At 38.8% G+C, this 22,182-nt stretch overlaps 1 protein-coding gene and 1 long non-coding RNA gene across 2 annotated transcripts in view; one reads left to right on the top strand and one right to left on the bottom strand.

Moving 5' to 3' along the window:
- LOC127532605 (high affinity immunoglobulin gamma Fc receptor I-like) overlaps nucleotides 1-22,182 on the bottom strand; it is an 89,429-nt gene that overhangs the window by 18,809 nt on the left and 48,438 nt on the right. The gene's annotated exons all lie outside the window — the stretch shown is intronic.
- On the top strand, nucleotides 504-16,795 carry LOC110971800 (uncharacterized). The gene is made up of 4 exons (XR_007940165.1): nucleotides 504-663; nucleotides 1,184-1,294; nucleotides 15,559-15,891; nucleotides 16,053-16,795. It is a non-coding gene; the product is annotated as an uncharacterized LOC110971800 (long non-coding RNA).

Below are 22,182 nucleotides of genomic sequence, written 5' to 3'. Positions count from 1 at the left end.
GACACACAGTGCTTCAGTAGGACATCTAGTGGTCAACAAAATGAAATGCAAAGGAGACATGTTAATTGGGTCATGGATTTTTATGGATTTGATTCACCATGCACATTCATGTTGGACTACACTAGATGACTGTATGGTTACCAGTGGATACAATAATAACAATAATGATGATTGTGATAATAATAACAATAACTATTGAAGAGCATGTGTCTTATTTGGCGTGTCTGTTTGTAACTCTATATACTCTCCACTTATATTTTGTGCTATGAAACATTTACATGACAAGATGTGCTCGACAAGTCCATACTGATGTAATCTTCTGGGCTGTAGCAAATACAGATTATCATGGATTTTGGCAGAGCGGGTTCAGGTGATTCATTGACAAACATCACTCAAGTGCATCAAATGTCACAAATCATGTGACCAAACCACGCCTCAGCATAGTGGTTTGATATATGTGCTTTATGAGCTACTGCGCATGTGTCAAAGCTTCGAGTGTCAGAGGACCATCGCTGTATGTCATCGTGGCGGAAGTACAACTGTAATTTCTTCTGTGTCTCTGTCAGTGTGTTCCTCCCTGATGTGTAACACTGAGGAAGAAGCTATAAAAGGAGAAGTGCAGCTGAAGCACAGCGGATGATCAGACAGGAAGGCACTGAACCGGTGAGCCACTTACAAAGCAGCAGGGCTACAAAATGAAATAACCACTAAACACAATCATGAGTTTTCGCTTTGAATTATATGAAAACAATTGACTGCAGTCTTTAGAACCTTAAAATGCGCTCCACTCTTAAAGATGTAGCGCACAAACTCCACCCTCAGGCAGAAACACAGAAACTATTTCTCTGAACAGCTTCAGTAATGATCAGATATGAACTGGAGTTTACTAGTTCACCTTTTATGTTAGATATTTATATCAAACTAAGAACTGAATAATAATATTAAGAAGAAGAATACGGTTAAACATCGTCATTCAGCTGTTTGCTCTGTTTCCTGTTCTGTCTGCGGTCTGACGTCAGTGATATACTGGAAATAGAGAAGTTCCGTTATTGAGGTGGAGTTTAACAAGATTCAGGGCCATTTTTCTCCCATTTCTTTTCGCTTTACAGATTCTTTTCTGAAGTGATATTTAGTAAATGACATCAGTTTGCATTTACTGATTGAATTTTTTGTTTTTTGTCAGATATTTGTACCAGACTACCAGCGTGATCAGAGGAGGAAGAAGACGGTAAAATGTCTGCTGGAACATCTGAGTTCTTCTGTCTGATCTGTTTCCTGGTCTGTTCCTGTACAGGTGAGTTATAATGATCATTTATTATAAAATTCATTAATTCTCCCTCTGATGGACCTGGACAGGCTCTTATTTTGTAGAAATCAACAACTGGATGTATTCATGTCTGTGTTAAGGATGTAACAACTTCTACTGACTCAGAATTTTTTATGATTTCTAGATCTGTAAATGTAAACATCCAAGTAGACTCATTTGTAGTGTAACTTTGTTTCTTCACTAGGACTGAAACGATCCCTCGGGTTATTTCAATAATTCAATGACTAAAATTCCTGGAGGCTAATTTCTCTGAATGGAGGTTTGGTTTAATCCATTCCATCCTAGAGACCAGGGACCTCATTTATAAAACATTGTGTAGGATCCATACTAAAGTTTGCGTACGCTGAAAATCTGAAATGGGCGTACGCCCTTCACCCCTGATTTATAAAACTTTGCGTAAGCACAGCTGGACGCAATTTCTTGATAAATCACACACCAGCTGGAAGATTGCACAGATGGATCCACCTCACATTCCGCCCACAACACACCCACATTTTACCATGAATGGTCAAGGCAAAGTAACTCATGAATGTATCTGTATAGAAATAAGCTGCTGATCCATTTTACACAGCGCCCCCTGCAGTCTTTTCACTGCTGTGCGTCAGGATGAATGAATCATGTGTTGACCCAGGCCACCCTGACACTAAATTTGTTATGATCATGTCCGATGTACAAATAATTTGTACACTGATTGAATGTACATTTTTTCGGTTCACATAGACAAATTCATCTTCACTCGGAGCCCTTACAGCAACATGAGTGCAGTCAGTTACACCGATTACATTTGGGAAACCGGACATCGCTGCAAATTTCCGTTTAATGTTGGCCTGTTCACCCACAGTGTAAGGAAACCTGATGTACTGACTGGTCATGTTTATAATGTCATCCAAAACAGCTGGCATTATTGCGCTGAGGGATGGTTGTGATATCCCAGACCTAAAGGACATCATTTAACTGTTTATCAGACCCAGATAGGATTTAGACAACAAATGTAACCTCATATATTCTTCATATAAAACACATACCTGTCGGCCACTTAACGCTGGAAGGAGCCGGTGTCTCCAGAAACCCCCGAGTCGTCAGCTCCTGTGTCTGTACCGGGATGGCGTGGTTTGGGCGGGTGGGTCGGTCTAAGACGGCCCAGTTCAGCACATAGATCCAAGAGTACTGCTCTAGGGAATCTGAATAGGCTTATTAGCCAGTCATCGTCCAGGAAATCCCCATGATCCCTAAAATCTCTCTCCATTCTTAACGTGATCTTCCAGCAATGCCAGCTCATCCATTGTGCCACATTACGCACGGCTGTCACCCGCTATTTATCCGCTTGATCAGCGATTGGACTGATTGTCACAGGCCTTTTCCAAATTAGTAATCAATCAGTGCCACTCACCGCTCTATATCATTTGAAGATGGAAGTTTGATATATGAACGTAGTTCTGCAAATACAGTCGTAGGCCGAATGGAGCACTATATGAGCATCTACAACAATGAGGGTTTATGATTATCCGGCTCTACAAGTCTAATATGTGATAACAATAAAGGTTTGAGATCAATCTGGTTTCAATTCACCACTTCACCCTCCATCACTGCCGTTCCCTCTGTCTCCAAAATGTGCGTAAGCAAGCATCAAAGTTGGTGCATCGGTACGCACATTCTCACGCCAAGTTTGTTTTAGAAATCACAACAATGCGTAGAAAGTGGCGTACGCAAATGAGGCCCCAGGTCACTAACTGTCTCTGATGTCTACAATCTATACAGACCCAGATCTATAATCAATAATGATGAGTGGAATTTAAATCTGATGCTTCTGTTTTAACCAGAGCAGCTTTTCTAGTGTTTACAACGTTTATCAGATCAGAGGCTGAACTATGAAGACAGTTTAACAGTCAGACTTTCTATGTGTGAGTCGACAAAAACTAAACCTCAGAGTTAACAGGTTTATAGGATAGTACAGATACAGTATAGTACATTTATAATATACTACACATATAGTATAGTACAGAAAATTATAGTACACATATAGTATAATACACATAGTATAGTACATTTATAATATAGTACATTTATACTTTCGTACATATACAGTATAATACATATAGTACAACACATACATTGTATAGTACATATTTAGTATAGTACAGGGGTATAGTACATATATAGTGTAGCACATATATAGTATAGTACATACAGCATCGTACATATATAGTATAGTATATACATATTATAGTACATATAGTATACAGTGCCTATCATCAGTATTCACCCCCTTTGATGTTTTACGCTTTTATTGCTTTCATAAATCAATCATGGTCAATAAAATTTAGCTTTGTTAACAAAAAAAATATTGGAAAAAACTCTTTAATGTCAACGTGAAAACAGATTTCTATAAAGTAATGTTAATGAAAGAGAATTATATAAATAAAAATAGTAGTTTGCATAATTATTCACCCCCTTTTTAATTTAATGGTCTAATTCAATAGAGGTCCATCAAATTGTTGCCAATAGTCTCACAATTAGTGAAATGAAGATCAGCTGAGTGGTGTGGGTGTGTTTGAAGTGATTGAGTTGTAAAACAGCTGTCTGAAGGGTCCAGAGAGTGGTTGATCAGTATTCCTGGCTACCATTACACCATGAAGACAGAAGAACACTCTAAGCAACTCAGGGAAAGGGTTATTGAGAAGTACAATTCAGGGGATGGTTACAAAAACATTTCCAAGGCACTGAACATCCCCCGGAGTTCAGTGAAATCAATTATCAAGAAATGGAAGGAATATGGCACTTGTGTGAATCTGCCTAGATCAGGCCGCCCTCATAAACTGAGTGACCTACAAGTAGGAGACTAGTGAGAGAAGCCACCAAGACCCCTACAACTACTCTGAAGGAGTTACAAGCTTCAGCTGCTGAGATGGGAGAGACTGTGCATGTAGCAACTGCTGCCCGGGTTCTTCACCGGTCAAAGCTTTATGAGAGTGGCAATGAGAAAGCCACTGTGGAAGAAAAGTCATATTAGATCTGGACTAGAGTTTGCCAAAAAGCACGTGGAAGACTCCATGGTCAAGTGGAAGAAGATTCTTTGGTCTGATGAGACCAAAATTGAGCTTTTTGGCCATCAGACAAGATGTCATGTTTGGTGGAAACCAAACACTGCACATCACCAAAAACACACCATCCCCACTGTGAAGCATGGTGGTGGCAGCATCATGCTGTGGGGATGTTTCTCAGCAACTGGACCTGGAAGGCTTGTAAAGATAGAGGGCAGAATGAATGCTGCAAAATACACTGAAATCCTGGGGGACAATCTTTTTCAGTCTGCAAGAGAACTACGTCTTGGGAGAAGATTTATTTTCCAGCAAGACAATGATCCAAAACATAGTGCAAAAGCTACACAGGAATGGTTAAAAAAGAACCAGGTAAATGTTCTGGAGTGGCCGAGTCAAAGCCCAGACCTCAGTCCTGGAGAGAATTTGTGGCTGGACTTGAAAAGGGCTGTTCATGCCCGATACCCGCAGAACCTGACAGAGCTTGAGCAGTTTTACAAAGAAGAATGGAGCAAAATTGCAGTGGGCAGATGTGCAGACTGATTGAGACCGATCCACACAGAGTCACTGCTGTGACTGCAGCCAAAGGTGATCTACTAAATACTGACTTGAAGGGGGTGAATAATTATGCAAACAATTATTTTCATTGATATAATTTTCTTTCATTAACATTACTTTATAGAAATCTGTTTTCACTTTGACATTAAAGAGTTTTTTCCAATAATTTTTTTTGTTAAAAAAGCTAAATTTTATTGACCATGATTGATTTATGAAAGCAATAAAAGGGTAAAACATCAAAGGGGGTGAATACTTATGATAGGCACTGTAGTACAGGGGTATAGTACATATACCCCCTGATGCTTTGTGGGATCTTATTCCATTCTTGGGCTGTCGTGTAGGAGAACACAGACTGTCCAAATGAACTCTTTCGGAGAGGAATTTTACAGTCACCTCTGACTGTTCCTCTCGTTACAATGTTTGTTGTGGATCGAAAGTGTATTAAATCACAGAGCGGAGGGGGTGCAGAGCACTGATGTATCTGGAACATTCGGCAACAATTTTTAAAGATAATGAGATTTTCCCAGCTTAACAGTCTGTATTTGTGTAATATGGTGCAGTGATGGTATTCTCTAGGTTTTTTATCCAAGATTTTGAGAGCTTGTTTATATAGAGACATGACTGGTGTTAAGGTAGTGCTGTTAGCAGTGAACCAAGTGGATAAGCAGTAGTTTATATGGGATAGTATAAGAGAGAACATGTACATTTTTGCAGCTTTGGTAGTCATATGATTTCTAAGATGACGAAAATTTGCCAAAGCAGACCTTATGTTTCTACAGATCTTGGAAACAAGATTTTTAAATGTGAGATTACAGTCAATCACAATGCCTAAGTATTTGTATTCCTTTACTATTTGTATTCTCTGTCCAGCAAATAACACTTCAGGTTCTACATATGCTTTTTTGTTTTATCGATGAACATAGCAACTGTTTTAGTAGTGTTGAGTTGTAGGCAACAGTTGTTCAGCCACTCACTTACTGTGACCATGGTATTTGTGAGTAGTGTAGCAGCTTCTCTGTGGTTTCTACCTTTTACAAAAATGACCGTGCCATCCGCGTACATGAAGATTTCACAGTCCTGTCACGCGGATGGAGGGTCATTGATGTAAAGACTAAAAAGGATTGGGCCTAAGACTGATCCCTGTGGAACACCTGACATAATGATTTTATAGCTGGACATTGAATTATGGATTTTAACACACTGAGTTCGATTGGAGAGATATGATTTAAACCAAGTAGATGTGAATATAGAAAAATTAAATTGACTTAGTTTAGCCAGTATGACTGACTGTGTGAAACGCTTTCCTAAGGTAAGAAAAACAGCACCAACTACACCACCTCGGACGATCAAGGATTTGACCCTCTCGGCGAAGTAAACAGTTGCAGTTTCTGTGGAGTGATTGGCACTAAGCCATGCTGCATATGACATAATAGTTGATAAGTATTAAGATGAGAGATTAATTGTTCTGCCACCAATTTTTCAATTACCTTAGATATAACAGGAAGTATACTTATGGGCCTATAATTCGATACTAATTCAGGGTCGCCACTTTTGAGGATGTGAACGATAGCAGCTGGTTTCCAGTGTTCTGGGAAACCACTCTGACTCTCTGAAAGTGAAATATTTACAATGTGGGTTATCTGTTTCTTCACCAGAGGGCACAAGTCCTTGATCATAGCAGAGTCCATTTCATACACATCTCTAAATTTTTTGGTTTTAAGCGAGTCAATTAATTTTTGCACTTGTGATTCTGTCACCTTTTCAAGGTTAAAGCTATTTTGCTTTGGGTTTGGAGCAGTGATGTTGTAAATATAAGGATTTGAAAAGCTGCTGGCAATGCCAGCTACAGAATCAACAAAGTACTCATTAAAAGATTCAGCCACCACAAACGGTTTACTTATTACGTTATCATCAATCCTTAATTCGATCTGTTTTCTTAAATTATTTTGTCTAATTAGTTTCTCAATTTCTTTCCATATGATTTTGGGGTTTCCTCTAGAATTCTCTATTATTTCCAGAAAGTAATTTGCCTTGGCTTTCCTAATTTCTCTGGTCGTTTGATTTCTTAATGATGTGAATTTAAGCCCGTTGTCAGCTTTGATTTCAATGCTGTTTTTAGAGCCCGATCTCGTTCCTTCATATATTGATCTAAACTCTGGTTTATCCATGGGAGAGAGGCCTTTTTATATTTACTTCTAAGTTTCTTTGAAAAGTCCCTGATTGTTTTATTTAGTCTTTCTGTAAGGCACTCACTAGTATACTTCAAATTGTTGGATACAAACAGATCATCCCAATTAATATCCTTTACGGCATTTTTAAAATCTTCCCTGTTGTTATTTGGTATCTTTATACATTCTAAATTCAATTTTGCATTAGAGATCCTTCTATGTAGTTTTTGAGTCATTAAAATCATATTGTGGTCAGACAGCCCTGTTAGAAGATTGTATGAGTTGCTTATTCTTTCAGGCTTATTGCTAAAAAGAAGGTCTATCTGGGTTGAGGAAGAATTGGTGAGCCTAGTGGGTCCATCGATTATTTGTTTTAGATTAAAGCTATCAGTAACCTGTTTCAAATGGTTCCCTGTGGATCTGTTTAGCCAATTAACATTTAGATCACCCATTACGAGAACTTCTCTGTTAAAATTACATTGAAGTAATAGTTCTCTAAACTTCTCATAAAAGCTACCATTTGCTGAAGGGGGACGGTAAATCACTATAAGAGTGAATGACATTGATGACGACAGTACCATATTTAAACCAAGGCATTCCAGTTCACAATTTGCAAACTTAATCTCATTACAGCAAATTGTGTCCCTTACATAGCAGAGAACCCCACCACATTTTCCTTGTTTTCTATCATTTCTAGAATTGTTAAAGCCAGGCACATTCAAACCGGCTGTTGGCGAGTTTCCATTTAACCAAGTTTCAGACATTCCGAGGAAGTCCACATTAGATTCATACAGTAGATGTTGTACTTGCTCACATTTAGAGAGGATACTTCTAATGTTTATATGTCCACCTAGAAGTCCTTTGGGTTTGCTGTGAGGATCCCAAACTAGTCTAGAGTTATTTACTGTATTAAAAACCTTCCTTTCCCGGTGCTTGGCTATAGCTTTGTTAATGCAGTATGTCTTTACTTGCGTTTTCCTGGGGGCTCCATCTGCTGCTCCACACTCTGCCATCGGTGCGGGAGCTAGCTGCTCGGCTAGCGTGCCAGCAAGAGCAGTTGCTGATCCACCAGCTGCTCTGCACTCTGCCATCGGCATGTACCCTCGGAAGGACTGCTGCCGCAGCCTGGCTGTTGTTTCAGCTGCTGCTGCTGATATCAGCTGCTCAGGTAGCAGGCCCATGAGGCCTCGTGAAGATGGTAGCCGCTGGTCAGGCAGGTCCTCGGTCACCGGCGTCCGCTCGACAGACAGCCCTGCTGGAAACAACCGTCACCCGCACATTATGTCCTATATTTGCCGTACCCGAAGTGTTTGGCCTAGTCACTGTTTATGGAGCGATAGGAGTGCCAAATCAAAATATAAATAAATAAATAAATAAATAAATAAATAAATAAATGTGGAAATATAAAGAGAAATAAATAATTAAATAAATAAATGTGGAAATATAAAGAGAAATAAATAATTAAATAAATAAATGTGGAAATATAAAGAGAAATAAATAAATAAATAAATAAAAAGGAAAATTTTGTCTTTGCTTTTACCTTTTCTGTTTTTTCCTTTTATTTATTTATTTATTTATTTCTCTTTATATTTCCACATTTATTTATTTATTTATCTTTATATTTCCACATTTATTTATTTATTTATTTATTTATTTATATTTTGATTTGGCACTCCTATTGCTCCATAACTTAACTGTGAGATTGCCTACGTTTTCCTCAGGGTGAAACAAAGGACCCATGTCGAGAGGGTTTAGATTTAAAATGAGTCCAAAAGTTAACAGTGTTAGGAGAGCTCCTGTCGCACCCGACCTGCCTGCCGCCATCTTGCTTCATTCGGAGTTTACATGTGTTTACATGTTCTCCCTGGTCATGTGTGGGTTTTCCCCACACATGACCCTTTCTGACGAAGCACAGCCACTTTATCTTGTTGAGATCGCAGCTCCACTTTAATCACACCTGGCCCCCGTCCTCTTGGTTTCATACGCTCAGCATTAACAATCTCCGGTACAGGGTCACAGTGTAGCCCTTCCAACAGTAAAGATTTCACTCTTTGCAGGAGGATATCTCCATCAATAAAACGGAGGGCCGACACTGATAACAGACACATCAAAGTGGAATCCAAAGGCTGTGCGTTTAGCTTCCTCCAACTTTGCTTCCAGCCTTTCCCGTTTAGCAAAAAGTTGTCCAACATCCAGGTTAAGATTGTCTTGGATTTGCCTTACTTTGTTGTCCAAGGCGCTCCATGCATCCCACTTTGCAGTCCAAAAGTTTTTCTAGACAGGTATGCACTTCGTTTATCTACGATTTGAGAGAGTCACTCTGTGATTGAAGTGTGTTAAACGCTTCATGGTGCAACCCGAGTTCCGCCATGATGGCATTCATGTCGTTATTGTCAACTTCTTTCTTTTCTTTCAGCCTTGTAGACAGTGGAGCGGTGACTTTTACCCATCATATTTTACACCGACGTCAGACTGATTTTTGTACAGACAAAGTCAGTAGTTACCTTAATATATTTTGTTATCTTCCAGACTTATGTAGCGCCTTTGTTCATGTGCTGCAACACCACGTATGCGCAATTCCATGACTTTGATATATAGTATAGTACAGGGGTATTGGACATATAAAGTAGAGTACAGAGGTATAAGAAATATACAGTATGGTACAGGGGTACAATACATATATAGCATAGGAAAGGGGTATTGTACATATATAGTATAGCACAGGAGTATAGTACATATATACAGAGGTGGGTGGAGTAGCAAAACATTTTACTCAAGAGTAATGCTACTACAAATAATATCACTGAAGTGGAAGTAAAAGTAGTCATCAAATAAATTACTCAAGTAAGAGTAAAAATTATTTGGTGAAAAGACTACTCAAGTAGTGAGTAACTGTTTCATTCTAATGTCCGATTTAGTTTTTAGAAATGATGTGATCAGACAGACAAAAATGTAAATTGATGTGCAAATTCTGGTATTTCCAAATAATAATGTAAAAAACATAGCAAAATAAATAACATCTTTTCAAAATGAGAAGTTCAGGTACAAGAAGCACAAGTTTCCAGATCTCAGTTTTTCACAACATAAAGCTTTTGAAACAAACTCCTGTAGTAAGGTAACGTTTTGTGTTTGAACAGTGCAGAATACTTCCAGTGACAAGATATACTACATGCTGTAGTCCCCCCTCTCCTTCCCCCCGCTGTATCACGTGGGGCTACCAAGCCTGACGTCATGCTTCACTTCAGTTGTGTTAGTAAACAGAAGACAACAGCTGAAGATATCCATGCTAATGCTGTGCTAATGTTGTCAGACACCGAAGCAAGATCACATTTCTCAAAAATGCCCCCGTTTTTTTTCATTCCTTGTCTGCTACGTATAAAGAGTTTGTGCCGCTATGCTGCTACGGTTGGTATGAGGTCATGTGACTGCAGTGCGACGTCTGGTGAAATGAAGTCGTGATTATTATTGCTTCGTCTGATTGGTGAAACACAGTCATGTGGCCCACTGGGGGCATCTCTCTGGCAAAATAAAGCAGACCTAATGTGGTAAAATAAAAAGTAATGAGTCAAGTGTAGTCCTGTGTAACGGAGTAAGAGCAGCATTTCTTCTTCACAAATCTGCTCAAGTAAAAGTACAAAGTATGGCAGAGAAAAACTACTCTCAGAAGTACATTTTTTTCCAAAAAGTTACTCAAGTAAATTTACACTACCAGGCAAAAGATTGGACTCGCCCCTAATTTTTCTGTGATTGGTTCCTATTACCTAAATTATGTTGAGTGCAGTTTATGTAGCGGTACTACGTTATGATTTTATAGCTCTCGTTATTAATAATTGGGGCACCACCTAGCGTTCTAATTGCTAGGACATTTATTAATTAACATTAATAAAATTATTAATATTCATAAAAATTTTGATCAATCTCATATCAAAAAGTCTTGAATCCTCGGTTAAATTGACCACATTCTACACAAAGAAACACTTAAAACTGTAGTTTGATCTAAAATTAAGTATTTATTAACTATTCTATGAAAATAATGACAAGTGAACTATATACAATGTAGATATGATGTGTGTGTGTGTGTGTGTGTGTGTGTGTGTGTGTGTGTGTGTGTGTGTGTGTGTGTGTGTGTGTGTGTGTGTGCAGGACTACATGTGTGTGTGCGTGCATGTGTGGAATGTGGGAGTGTGTGTGTGGTGTGTGCGTGTGTGAAAGATGTGGAAGTAGGTGTGAGAGAGAAGGAAATATGGTGAGGATTAGCCAGAGCTAACCTGACGAGGTAATCGGTAATTTGGATTAAGAATTAATCATTTGTAAACGAATAAACTGATTAAATGAATTAATTTACCAAGCGGTTAGTACATCACCCATAGAATGGAATCAGAGCAAACTCAGCTGGAGTTATTGAAGTGGAACCGTCTTGAGCTGGGACTATACGAGCCTGTAACGCTGTACCACGCCTCTGGACATCTTTGGTTCCCGAAGGTGGTATGGTCTCCTGGCACCGTTTCGTTGTCCTGCTATTGGTTGATCGGTTCCGCCCAAATGGACCTGGTCCAACAGGTCTACGGAGGTCACAGCTGAATGGCGCCGGGGTTGAATGCTGCTTGATTTAAAAATGATGGCTGTCAGGCTTAGCCAAGAAAAACGGGTGTTGATGAAAACTGCTCAGATTAAGGAAAATAAATGCTGGTTCTGAATCTGTTCTTCAGATTAAAACGAGTAAAGTCAGCTTAAAATTGAGCAAAAGGTCTAAATTAAGTTACAAAAATCAAAGGATAAAATAATTAAACTTTGATAATGAAGGAACTTCAAAAGATAGGTAAAAACGCGCTTTAGATAAGAGAAATAATGAGAGGCCCTGACGTGTGGTCTAGGGCAGAAAGAAGAAGAAGAGAGCGAAGGTGGGGGCTGCTTAGGCTTATAAAGGTCAGAGGTGGAGAAAGAAACTTTCAGCGCCAGAAAAAGGAAATGATCCAAAATGGATAAAGAGTATGTGACGTTAGAACGGTAAACGATCTGTCTATCCCACCATATTTCAGTTGTGTGAAAGTGAAACACATGTTCCTAAATGTGTAGATTAATACATATGTTCATATTATGTGAATCATTTCATTCATAATTACATGTTTATGTTTATGACATTAAAAATATGTATCACAGTGAAAATATAACAACAAGTCAGAGATTTGGTAACAGGTAAATACAATGGTCATCATTCAACCTAAATAGAGAGGAAATTCAGAGATTAATACTGGAATTCATTCCAAAATCATAGTATCCTGGGGAAGAAATGGTTAACATCACAAATTAATAAATTGATTCTATAAGACATGTAAATGTGATTTTCGAATATGTCATAGATGAAACACTGTGAGTAACTGTGGTAAATCTGGAAAAACCAAATATATATCAGAAATATTAATTTGGCAAGTGTTCTTTTGTTTCAGTTCAGTTCCAGTCTCTTTGTTTCGGTCAAAGAGAGTGAGAGGGTGACTCCAGCTTTCAGCCATAAAGTTTTTATGACTTGTTATCTGATCCGTGGAATGCAGAGACGTCTCCGGCTGAGGGTCTCCTAAAGCTGAAAAGGGATTTTAGCATGAAAGTTCATTAACAAGACATCCATAGCATATAATTGAGAATCCTTGTCCATCAGAAAGAAAAGGTTCCTCCAGGTGTTCAATGTTCACAGGAGCTCCATCCTCCTGTGGATGAAAACATATAGAAATTCACTGTCCCAATCTTCCTGTAGGAATGGGTAAAAGGAGTCCAGCATTGGAGGGAGCTTATCTGAGTTTGTCATGCCTCAGGAATTCCAGAGGCCTTTTGGAAAATGCCTACATTTAGCCATGTTTCATTTCGAATCACAGTAGAACTATCGATAAGAACACTGAAAACAAAGTTGAAGCATCGAGCATAAAATACTGTTCATATACTGTCTAAATCTGTGACTCATCAAAATAGCCTCCTTTAGCTTTGATAACTGCTTGACAAATTCGAGGCATTCTTGCAATCAGTGACAGGAGAAAATCACTTGAAATTTCCTCCCATGCTTCTGCCAACGTCTCATAAAGGTTTGCAGCACTTGTAGGTTGCTTGTTCTTGATGTTTCTGTCCAGTTCATCCCATGGAAGTTCGATGGGGTTAAGGTCAGGGGATTGAGCTGGCCAAGTCATAATCCTTAGCTTCCCCTCCTCTTCTTTCTTGGCCAAATACTTCTGACACAGTGTGGAGGTGTGCTTTAGATCGTTGTCTTGTTGTAGTGTGAATGGCTGTCCCACTAAACGCAGCCCAGAGGGAATGGCATGCCTCTGTAAGATACTGTGGTATCCATGCTGATTTAGAATTCCTGAGACTTTCTGTAGATCACCAGTCTGACGCCCTGTAAAACAGCCCCAGACCATCACACTACCTCCACCATGCTTTACTGTGGGAACAACACACGCAGGAGTCAAGCATTCTCCAACCCTACGTCGAACGTACTTGCGCCGTTTTGATCCAAATATTTCAAACTTTGACTCGTCTGTAAACAGAACAGTTTTCCATTCTTCTACAGTCCAGTTTCTGTGTTCTTTTGTCCATTGAAGTCTCTTCTTCATGTTCTGCTTTCTTAGCAGTGGTTTCCTAGTATCTACCCTGCCTTTCAGACCAGATTCACACTTTCAGGGTGTCCCCTGCCTTCACCCGAGTCAGCTGAGATAGGCTCCAGCACCCCCCGCAACCCCAGTGAGGATAAAGCGGTGTATAGAGGATGGATGGATGGATGGATGGATGGATGGATGGATGGATGGATGGATGGTGACCCTGATGAACTTATCTTCAGCTTTAGACGTGACTCTGCTTCTACCAGAACCAAATCTGTCTTCATGTCAACCTGTTTCTCTTCATATCTCTTTTATGGTTTTGCAACTCCACTTTGTGAGACTAAGTTTCTGAGCAATCTTGTAGAATAGCCTTCTTTTTCAAAACCCGAATTTCAATCCTTTTATCTTTGCTTAACTGAGGTGGTTTTTTTGCCATTTTTGTGCTACTTCAGATTTCTAAATCTTTCCATTTAGCTAAAGACATTCCTAATTCCAGAAATTGTCAGTCTTTAATATCAACTCAAAAAAGGTAACACAAAATATTTGTGAACAGTGTAAAGAACTGTGAATCAAGGTGTGAAAAACATTCTATTGCGACAGCATAGTTATTACAGGGGACATGCAACCCTTTGTAAAGATATTTTAAGTGTTTTAACCAAACAAAAGATAGGGTATTGTTGCTACCGAAACCTTCAAGTAATACTTTCATCAATAAATGCTTATGAGTATCCCTACTTGAGTGCCATACTTGATTAAATTTTGTTCATAGCATACTCATGAATGTTCTTGCAATAATTAGAAATAACAAATTGCTGAAGTTAGCTCTTAATTGGGCTGTTTTGACAAAAATACAGCAAAATTAGGGGCGAGTCCAAACTTTTGCCTGGTAGTGTAACTCCTTACTACCCATCTCTGCATATATAGTATAGTACAGGGGTATAGTACATATATAGTATAGTACAGGGGTATAGTACATATATAGTATAGTACAGAGGTACAGTACATATATAGCGTAGTACAGAGTTTTTGTACATATATAGTATAGTACAGGGGTATAGTACATATATAGTATAGTACAGGGGTATAGTACATATATAGTATAGTACAGGGGTATAGTACATATATAGAATAGTACAGGGGTATAGTACATATATAGTATAGTACAGAGGTACAGTACATATATAGCGTAGTACAGAGTTTTTGTACATATATAGTATAGTACAGAGGTATAGTACATATATAGCGTAGTACAGAGTTTTTGTACATATATCGTATAGTACAGGGGTATAGTACATATATAGTATAATACAGGGGTATTGCACAAATGCCGTATAGTACACAGGTATAGTGCATATATAGTTTAGTACATATGTAGAATAGTACAGGGATATAGTACATACATAGTATAGTACAGGTGTATTGGACATATATAGTATAGTACAAGGGTATAGTACATATATAGGATTGTATAGGCGTATTTTACATATATTGCATCGTACAGGAGTCTAGTACACATGTAGAATTGTACAGGGGTTTAGTACATATTTCGTATAGTACAGGGGTATTGTCCATATATAGTATAGTAAACGGGTTACAGTACATTAATAATATAATACAGGGATATAGTACATATATAGTATAATACAGGGGTTTTCTACATTTTTAGTTTGTGCCTGGATGTTGAAATAGTTTCCTCCTTGACACTATAACTATCATCAGAGTCCATACTTTTAGTTGTAGCAGCTTCACTGTAATTATACTGAAGTCAGACAACAACATAACAATTATTCTTGGTAAAAACAGCAGCTCAGAGTTCCTGGAATAGTTTAGTGGTTAAACTTTTTGTATATGGTAGAACTTTAACTTCTCTGTTGTTTCTTCTTCAGCTCAGGCAAAAATCTCAGCTGATCTTGGACATAATGTCACTCTACCATGTGAAGTTCCCAACAATGACGACATCACAGCTGTAGAGTGGAGGAGACCTGATCAGGATCCAGAATATGTTCTTTACTACAGAGATGGACAGTTTGATCCAGACAACCAGCATCAATCTTATAAAAACCGGGTGGATCTGCAGGACAAAGAGATGAAGGATGGAAAAGTTTCTCTGGTTCTGACGGATCTGATGAAGAACGACACTGGAACATACGAGTGTCTTGTTTTCCAGGGAGGAAATAATGAACCCATCAGCATCATCAACCTGGTAGTTCTTGAACCAGGTGAGTTTGTGTTGAGAGTTCAGTTTGTGTCTCTGATGAAGCTGCTTGGTCTCAGATCAGATGTTTGTGGTTTATAAAGATGTTGTTGATGAGACTTTGGAGAAAACAGCTGATCTGACTGATGTTCAAACACCTGATACCTCTGATACTTCTGTCTGCAGGAAACAAGGATAGAAACAGTAGAGGACATTGTGTCGTTGTGACTGAGGCACTTCTTCTTCTTGCTGTGTTGGCTTCTGTTGAGTTTTTCAATCAATAGACGACACACGAGGAAGAATCCAAACCTCCCAGTTCCTCTTGATGAAGCAGCAGCTGAAAAGATGTTATGAAACAAAGACATGAAAGTTTTTCTGAACAGCATCAGAACAAACCAGAGCTTGTGTAACTTTGATGGAAGCAGCAGCAGCAGAACTAAGAGAATCCAGGTGTGGACCAACCATGTGGTCTCTCCTTTAGCTGCCACCTTATGGTGGTGGAGGGTTTGTGAGCTCAGAGGATGCTGGGAGCTCTGCTGTCTGGAGTTCAGCTCCTGCTAGGGTTTCTATTGGCAGACTGGTCCAGAAACATCAGGGTAAACATTGTACCATATCATCACTTATTTAACATGTAAACACTTATACTAATAGAATGAACTGAGTTACTTCACAGAAATGATTGACTGTTTTCCCTATAACACACTGGAACTAATGAATTTTACAGTAAAGAATTCATTTTACTGCTGTTTTTTCACTTCTGCTTTTATTCTAAACTGTTACATTGTCTAGTACTAACTTGTCTTCTGAACAATACCAATAAAGTTGAGTCTAACCAGTGATCTGTGGTTCATTATAATTTCTATGTAGAATTTTAAAGCTGGTTTCTTCTCTGCAGAAGTGATAATAAAGGTTGTTTCTCCAGATTCTGATCCTGCTGCTTCATGTCTGACTACAACCTGTTGAACTGGTTCACAACAAACTCAGACCAGGAGTTTCTCTAATAGATTCTAGAAAACCACTAATAATAGAAGAAGAAACAGCAGAAACGTCTGACTCCACTTTTCTGCTGATGGTTGAACTGACCATGTGTGACTGGTTGTTGTGTTTCTCCATAGATCTGATTAGTGTAGAAAACATCCAGACTGTAGTTTACCAGAACTTCCTGCTGCTCTGTAGAATCTGTTTCTACAACCAGAGACTTTAGAGACAGTCTGTCTGAACACAGATCATGTCCCTCTGGACACACCATGCTAAAGATAAAGAGAGTTTAGGTTTATTATGAAAGTTCAGATTTCAGATTCAGAAAGTTTATTTCAAACTCCCACACAACTACATTTAACAAAACAGTAAAACAACATGACATTGAAAGGGGATGGATGAAGCAAAAGCTTTTAAAATTCCAATCCCCCCCACTCACCATTACACACATTAAATAACACATTACAACACAATAAAAAAATAAAGACAATAACAACAAGAAGACACAGACACACAGACAGGTCCACCTTCTCTGACCCCAAACCAACCCCTCTCCATCAAACACACCGGGCAGTACGAGCCCTTTGGTTTTTAACTAATATGAACAATAATAACAATATTTTTAAGCAGATTTCAGTTTATAAAGAATGTTGATCCCTAATCATGTGTGTGTTTGTAACAGCTGTTCCACACAAACGGCTGAGGACATCAGTCTCTCTGCTGCAAATATTTCAACCTCACATTTTTTTAAATGCTTTTTTAAATTGATAAATGTTTGGACAAGCTCTGTCATTCTCTGTTAACCCGTTCCATAATTTAACTCCCTGGACAGACATTGACATGGATTTTAAGGTGGATTTTACTTTTGGTTGATGAAGTTTTTTACTTCCTCTAAGATTATAAATGTGATGAGCATCTCTGTCATGGAACAGGCTCTGTATGTTTGCAGAAAGAGAGTTTTTAGAGGCCTTGAACTTTATCTTTGCTGTTTTATAGTCTACTAGATCAGTTTTAGAGCAGATGACTAAAAAAAGTGGATTAGTGTGATCATAGTACTGACCTCTATGTACAGTTCTTATTGCTCTCTTTTGTAGGACAATTAAAGGCATTAAGTTGCTCTTATAACAATTTCCCCAGACTTCAATACAACAGGTTAAATATGACATTAGTTCATCTTCCTGTAGTTCAGCTCTGAGTTTTTAACACAAACAAGAAGAAGCAGTTCCCTGTTCTCAGACCTCATTAACTCTGCTGGATAAAGACTGTTTTATTGATCACACAGATCTGTGCAGCAGGAGAACCAGCTCTGGAACCTCATTAAATGTTGATGAGGATGCAACGTTTCGTCTCGTCTCGTCTCCCCGTCTTTTGTCTTCTTCCTGCCTCTGAACTCTGACAGTCTGCCAAGATAAACAAATAAACCACACCTTAGTTTCTGATGAAGTCAAAATGAAACTGATCTGTGAGTTCAGGGGATTTTCTCTGTCAGGTTGAATCATCTTCTAAAAACTGTAAATAACCAGAGATGAATGAAGACAGAGAGCAGCAGCCTCCATCTTTACTGAGCAGAAACCACAGCAGGAAAGTTTAACGTTGCTTCTTTCAAACATCCACTTACAGAGAATTCATCAGAGACCAGATTTGCTGCAGGTTGTCTGAGTTAAAGACACAAGAAAAAAGACGAGTGAAGGAGGACACCAAGACACATATGACTCCTGCTGTAAAGCACGGTGGAGGCAGCATCATGACGCTGCCATCACCATGACCATAAAAACATGACCATGAACTCACCACAGTGCATTTTGTCTCTCATGAAACTCTTGGATTTTCCCTGTTGTTGAAATGTGCACAAATAAACAAGACAAGACCAAGAACTTATATAAAATGTGCATTCTGTCTAATAAGTTAAAAAAAACGTACGAGTGATGTTTGTTTAAACATCATTTGACTAAAACCAAGTTGATCACATCATAATTATCAACCTGTGCAAGGGAGATTTCCTAAACTGACTTGGATTCAGCACTGGTTCTGTGTTATCACCGTATTCACACAGGTGATGGCCAGAACACCACTTAAGGCCAGGTTTCTTCAGAGTATGAATAAAAGGCACAGAGACATCGTTGACTGTTACTTACTGGAACTTTAGTTGTGGTTGTGGTTTTCTACAAGAAATAATAATAATAATAATGAACACATCTTGATGGTTTATACCTAAATACACAAACAATAGAAACAGAAATCTAAACTAAAGCTCTATATCTATAAACTTATCCACAATCATCTTCGAACACACATAGTGCCGCTATTCGGCATATATTAACAAACTACTTCCTCTTTGGCCTTCAAAATAAAATATCCTTAATATATATACATAGACGTGCTCTTATTGTGTAACCGGAAGTACCACGGATGCGCTCAGCGCAGCAGCAACTTGACGCTACAACATCAGATGGCGAAAATACACTTCTTCCAGTCACAAGCATAACTTAACGAAGGACAGTGTTCGGATCAAGGAATAAACACAGAAAATGAACCTGACACTAACATTAACTAGACACAACATCACATATATCACTCAGACAATACTTACTTTACATGCACGCACAACCACGTCTGACGAGCTGACTCTCCCAGTCCCAACTGCTCTCTCATATGGCAAGCCGTTTTAACATTTAATGCCCAGACAGGATATTCGCTACAGATATCTGTAATTCAGTTCTTCCGAGTTGAAAAGAACGTTAGAGATATCAACAACTCTATGTCTCCTATCCGTAATTATCATTTCAGATATCCACAAATACGTTCTTCCTAGGAGAAATGACGTCACTTTTGCCATTCATGTCTATGGGTTACTTCATTGCGCCTATCCATAATTCAGTTGTAGATATCCGCAATATGAGTTACGGATATCTACAACTGAATTACAGATAGTCAAAATTCCAATTCAAGATATCTCCAACCCCTCCTCTATTACAGATATCTACATGTTTCTTTATGGATATCCATAACTCAGTTTTGACTAGGCGGAATTCGTTGTAGATATCTTAAATTAAAGTGACGCCTAGTCAAAATGACGTTCTAGAGATCTCAAATGGGAATTACGGATAGACAAAACTTGATTGTAGATATCTAAAATTACGTTAGCGATCTCTTTAATGAATTTTGATAGACATATCTAAAACTGGAGATATCTGTAATTACAATTCTGCCTAGGCGAAATATAATTAAAGATATCTTGAATGACAGTTCTGACTGTCTGACGTTGCAGATATCTGTAATGTCGTGCTATTAGTCCTCCCACTTTCAGGCGGAAAGCGGTGGATTTGAACTTTTGACGCCTTTTTTTGCCGACTTTTTTTGTCTGTCGCGACCATGGCCTCCCGGCTGGACAACGTTTCCCTTTTTGACAGACTTTTCAGTACAACTACCCGTGCTCGACAGGAACTGGCAGCAAGAGACACGGATAATATTGTGGATGCAACGAGACGGCTATTTTGCCGTCAACCCCAACTCCTTCGGAGTAAGTGTTGCCAGCATAGGCTACATACCACCGAACTAGCAAAGTAGCAAAAGCGCGGCTAAATTCATTTCATTTTCTGGCTATAATTGATTCAATAAATAGCAATCAGAGTTCCCGATCTCTGCTCTCTGCTCTCTCCCTCAGGTCTCTGTTTCTGCGGTTGCCTAGGTGCTGCGTCTAGCGTCTTAAAGGGACAGTAACATGCGTTCTATGAGTTGCTGGTTTACTGTGTGGGTTACATTCACATCTATATAAATGTCTTTTAATTGTGTACGAACTGCCCTTTGCACCACTGTATGGTGCACACTGTCACTATGCACATCTTCAATGTATAGGAAATGTAAGTTTTGTATTTCCATTTTGCTTTATAATGTACTCTATATCTTCATGTAGTTTAAAACTTGCATGCGTCTTTACTATACTTATCTCTCCCCTTTTTGAGCTACTGTAAATGCCAATTTCTCTTGGAGATCAATAAAGTATCAACCTGATGGACAGGTTTGATCGATCTATGTATCATGTTTTCATTTTTACCTTTACCTAACACTGCAATCTCCCCATGGGATGAGCGTGGTTGTGGTGTGAGCATGTGGGCCTGCGTGCCTGTACAGGGCTGATGAATAGTTGGACGCTCATCCCATTTGGCCGCATATGGATAAATAAACAAAATTATTTTTATAACTTTTTTGCCTTTTTATTGTGATGGTGGCAGTGAAGAGTGACAGGTAAAAGGGAGAAGAGTAGGGGCAAGACATGCAGAAAAGGATCGCAGTTAAGAATTGAACCTGAGCCGCTGCACATGGAGCGCCTGCTTAACCCAATGAGCTATACATGGAGCTACCAGATACCCTGTAAGTAAAATTCTTTAATAAATACCAGCGCACCGACCCAGATGTGGACCGGTCCTTCGGTCAAACGTTAGAATGAAATAACGTTCAATCCGCCTCGGCCTAAAATAGAGCAATGTTATTCTGACGAGTCATAGTGACGTTTAAGATATCTTTAACTTACATTTCGCCTAGTGAAAACGGAATTACAGATATCTGTAATTTTCATTTAGGATATGTGACGCGTTTCATGACGTTTCAGTTACGTCATTAGAGATATCCGTAATTCAGTTTCCACTAGGTGAAACTGAGATTTAGATATCTCTATCTGTCCTTTCGGATAGTCAAAATTACGTTATGGATATCTTTAACAAAAATTCCGGATATCCAAAATTCATTAACGCCTAGTCAGAATGGAGTTGTGGATATCCGCAGTCTTAGTTCCGGATAGTGCAATCTAGGCATTAAATGTTAAAACGGCTTGCCATAAGCCATACTCTCATGCATCACTCACTCCTCTATCATGCAGCATACCATCACATGACATCACTCATCATGCTCGTTTCACATGGGCAATGCCCTGCCCCTTAAAGACCCCAATGACACAGAATAGCTGAAAGAAACGTAACATAGTGAGAACATGAATGAACTTTGGGGCCTTTTCTACAACCTGTATTTTATTTAATGTCAGTTTATTTTCTCACTTCATTCAAAAATGAAAACAGAATCTAAAAAAATCCGGCCTCGCTTCTGTGGAAAGTTTACTCCGGTTTCCACAGTCCATGATTTTGTCAATGAATGTGTCCATTTACCAGTTTAATCACAGTTCAATAGTCCGATGGTTCACTGGAAGCATTTATGTTGGAGCCTGCATGAGCTTTATGTGTCCAGCAGAGGGAGACGTCTGCTTTGAAACTGTATAAACACCACATGGATGTGAGCAGATGAGTTAGTCTTCCATATTTATGTCAAAAGTGGCTCAGAGAAGTCA

This window comes from Acanthochromis polyacanthus, chromosome 24 (genome assembly GCF_021347895.1).
Source record: "Acanthochromis polyacanthus isolate Apoly-LR-REF ecotype Palm Island chromosome 24, KAUST_Apoly_ChrSc, whole genome shotgun sequence".
Taxonomy (NCBI): Eukaryota; Metazoa; Chordata; class Actinopteri; family Pomacentridae; genus Acanthochromis; species Acanthochromis polyacanthus.
The sequence above is the reverse complement of the archived record's forward strand: the minus strand, read 5'-3'. Positions and strand labels throughout refer to the sequence as shown.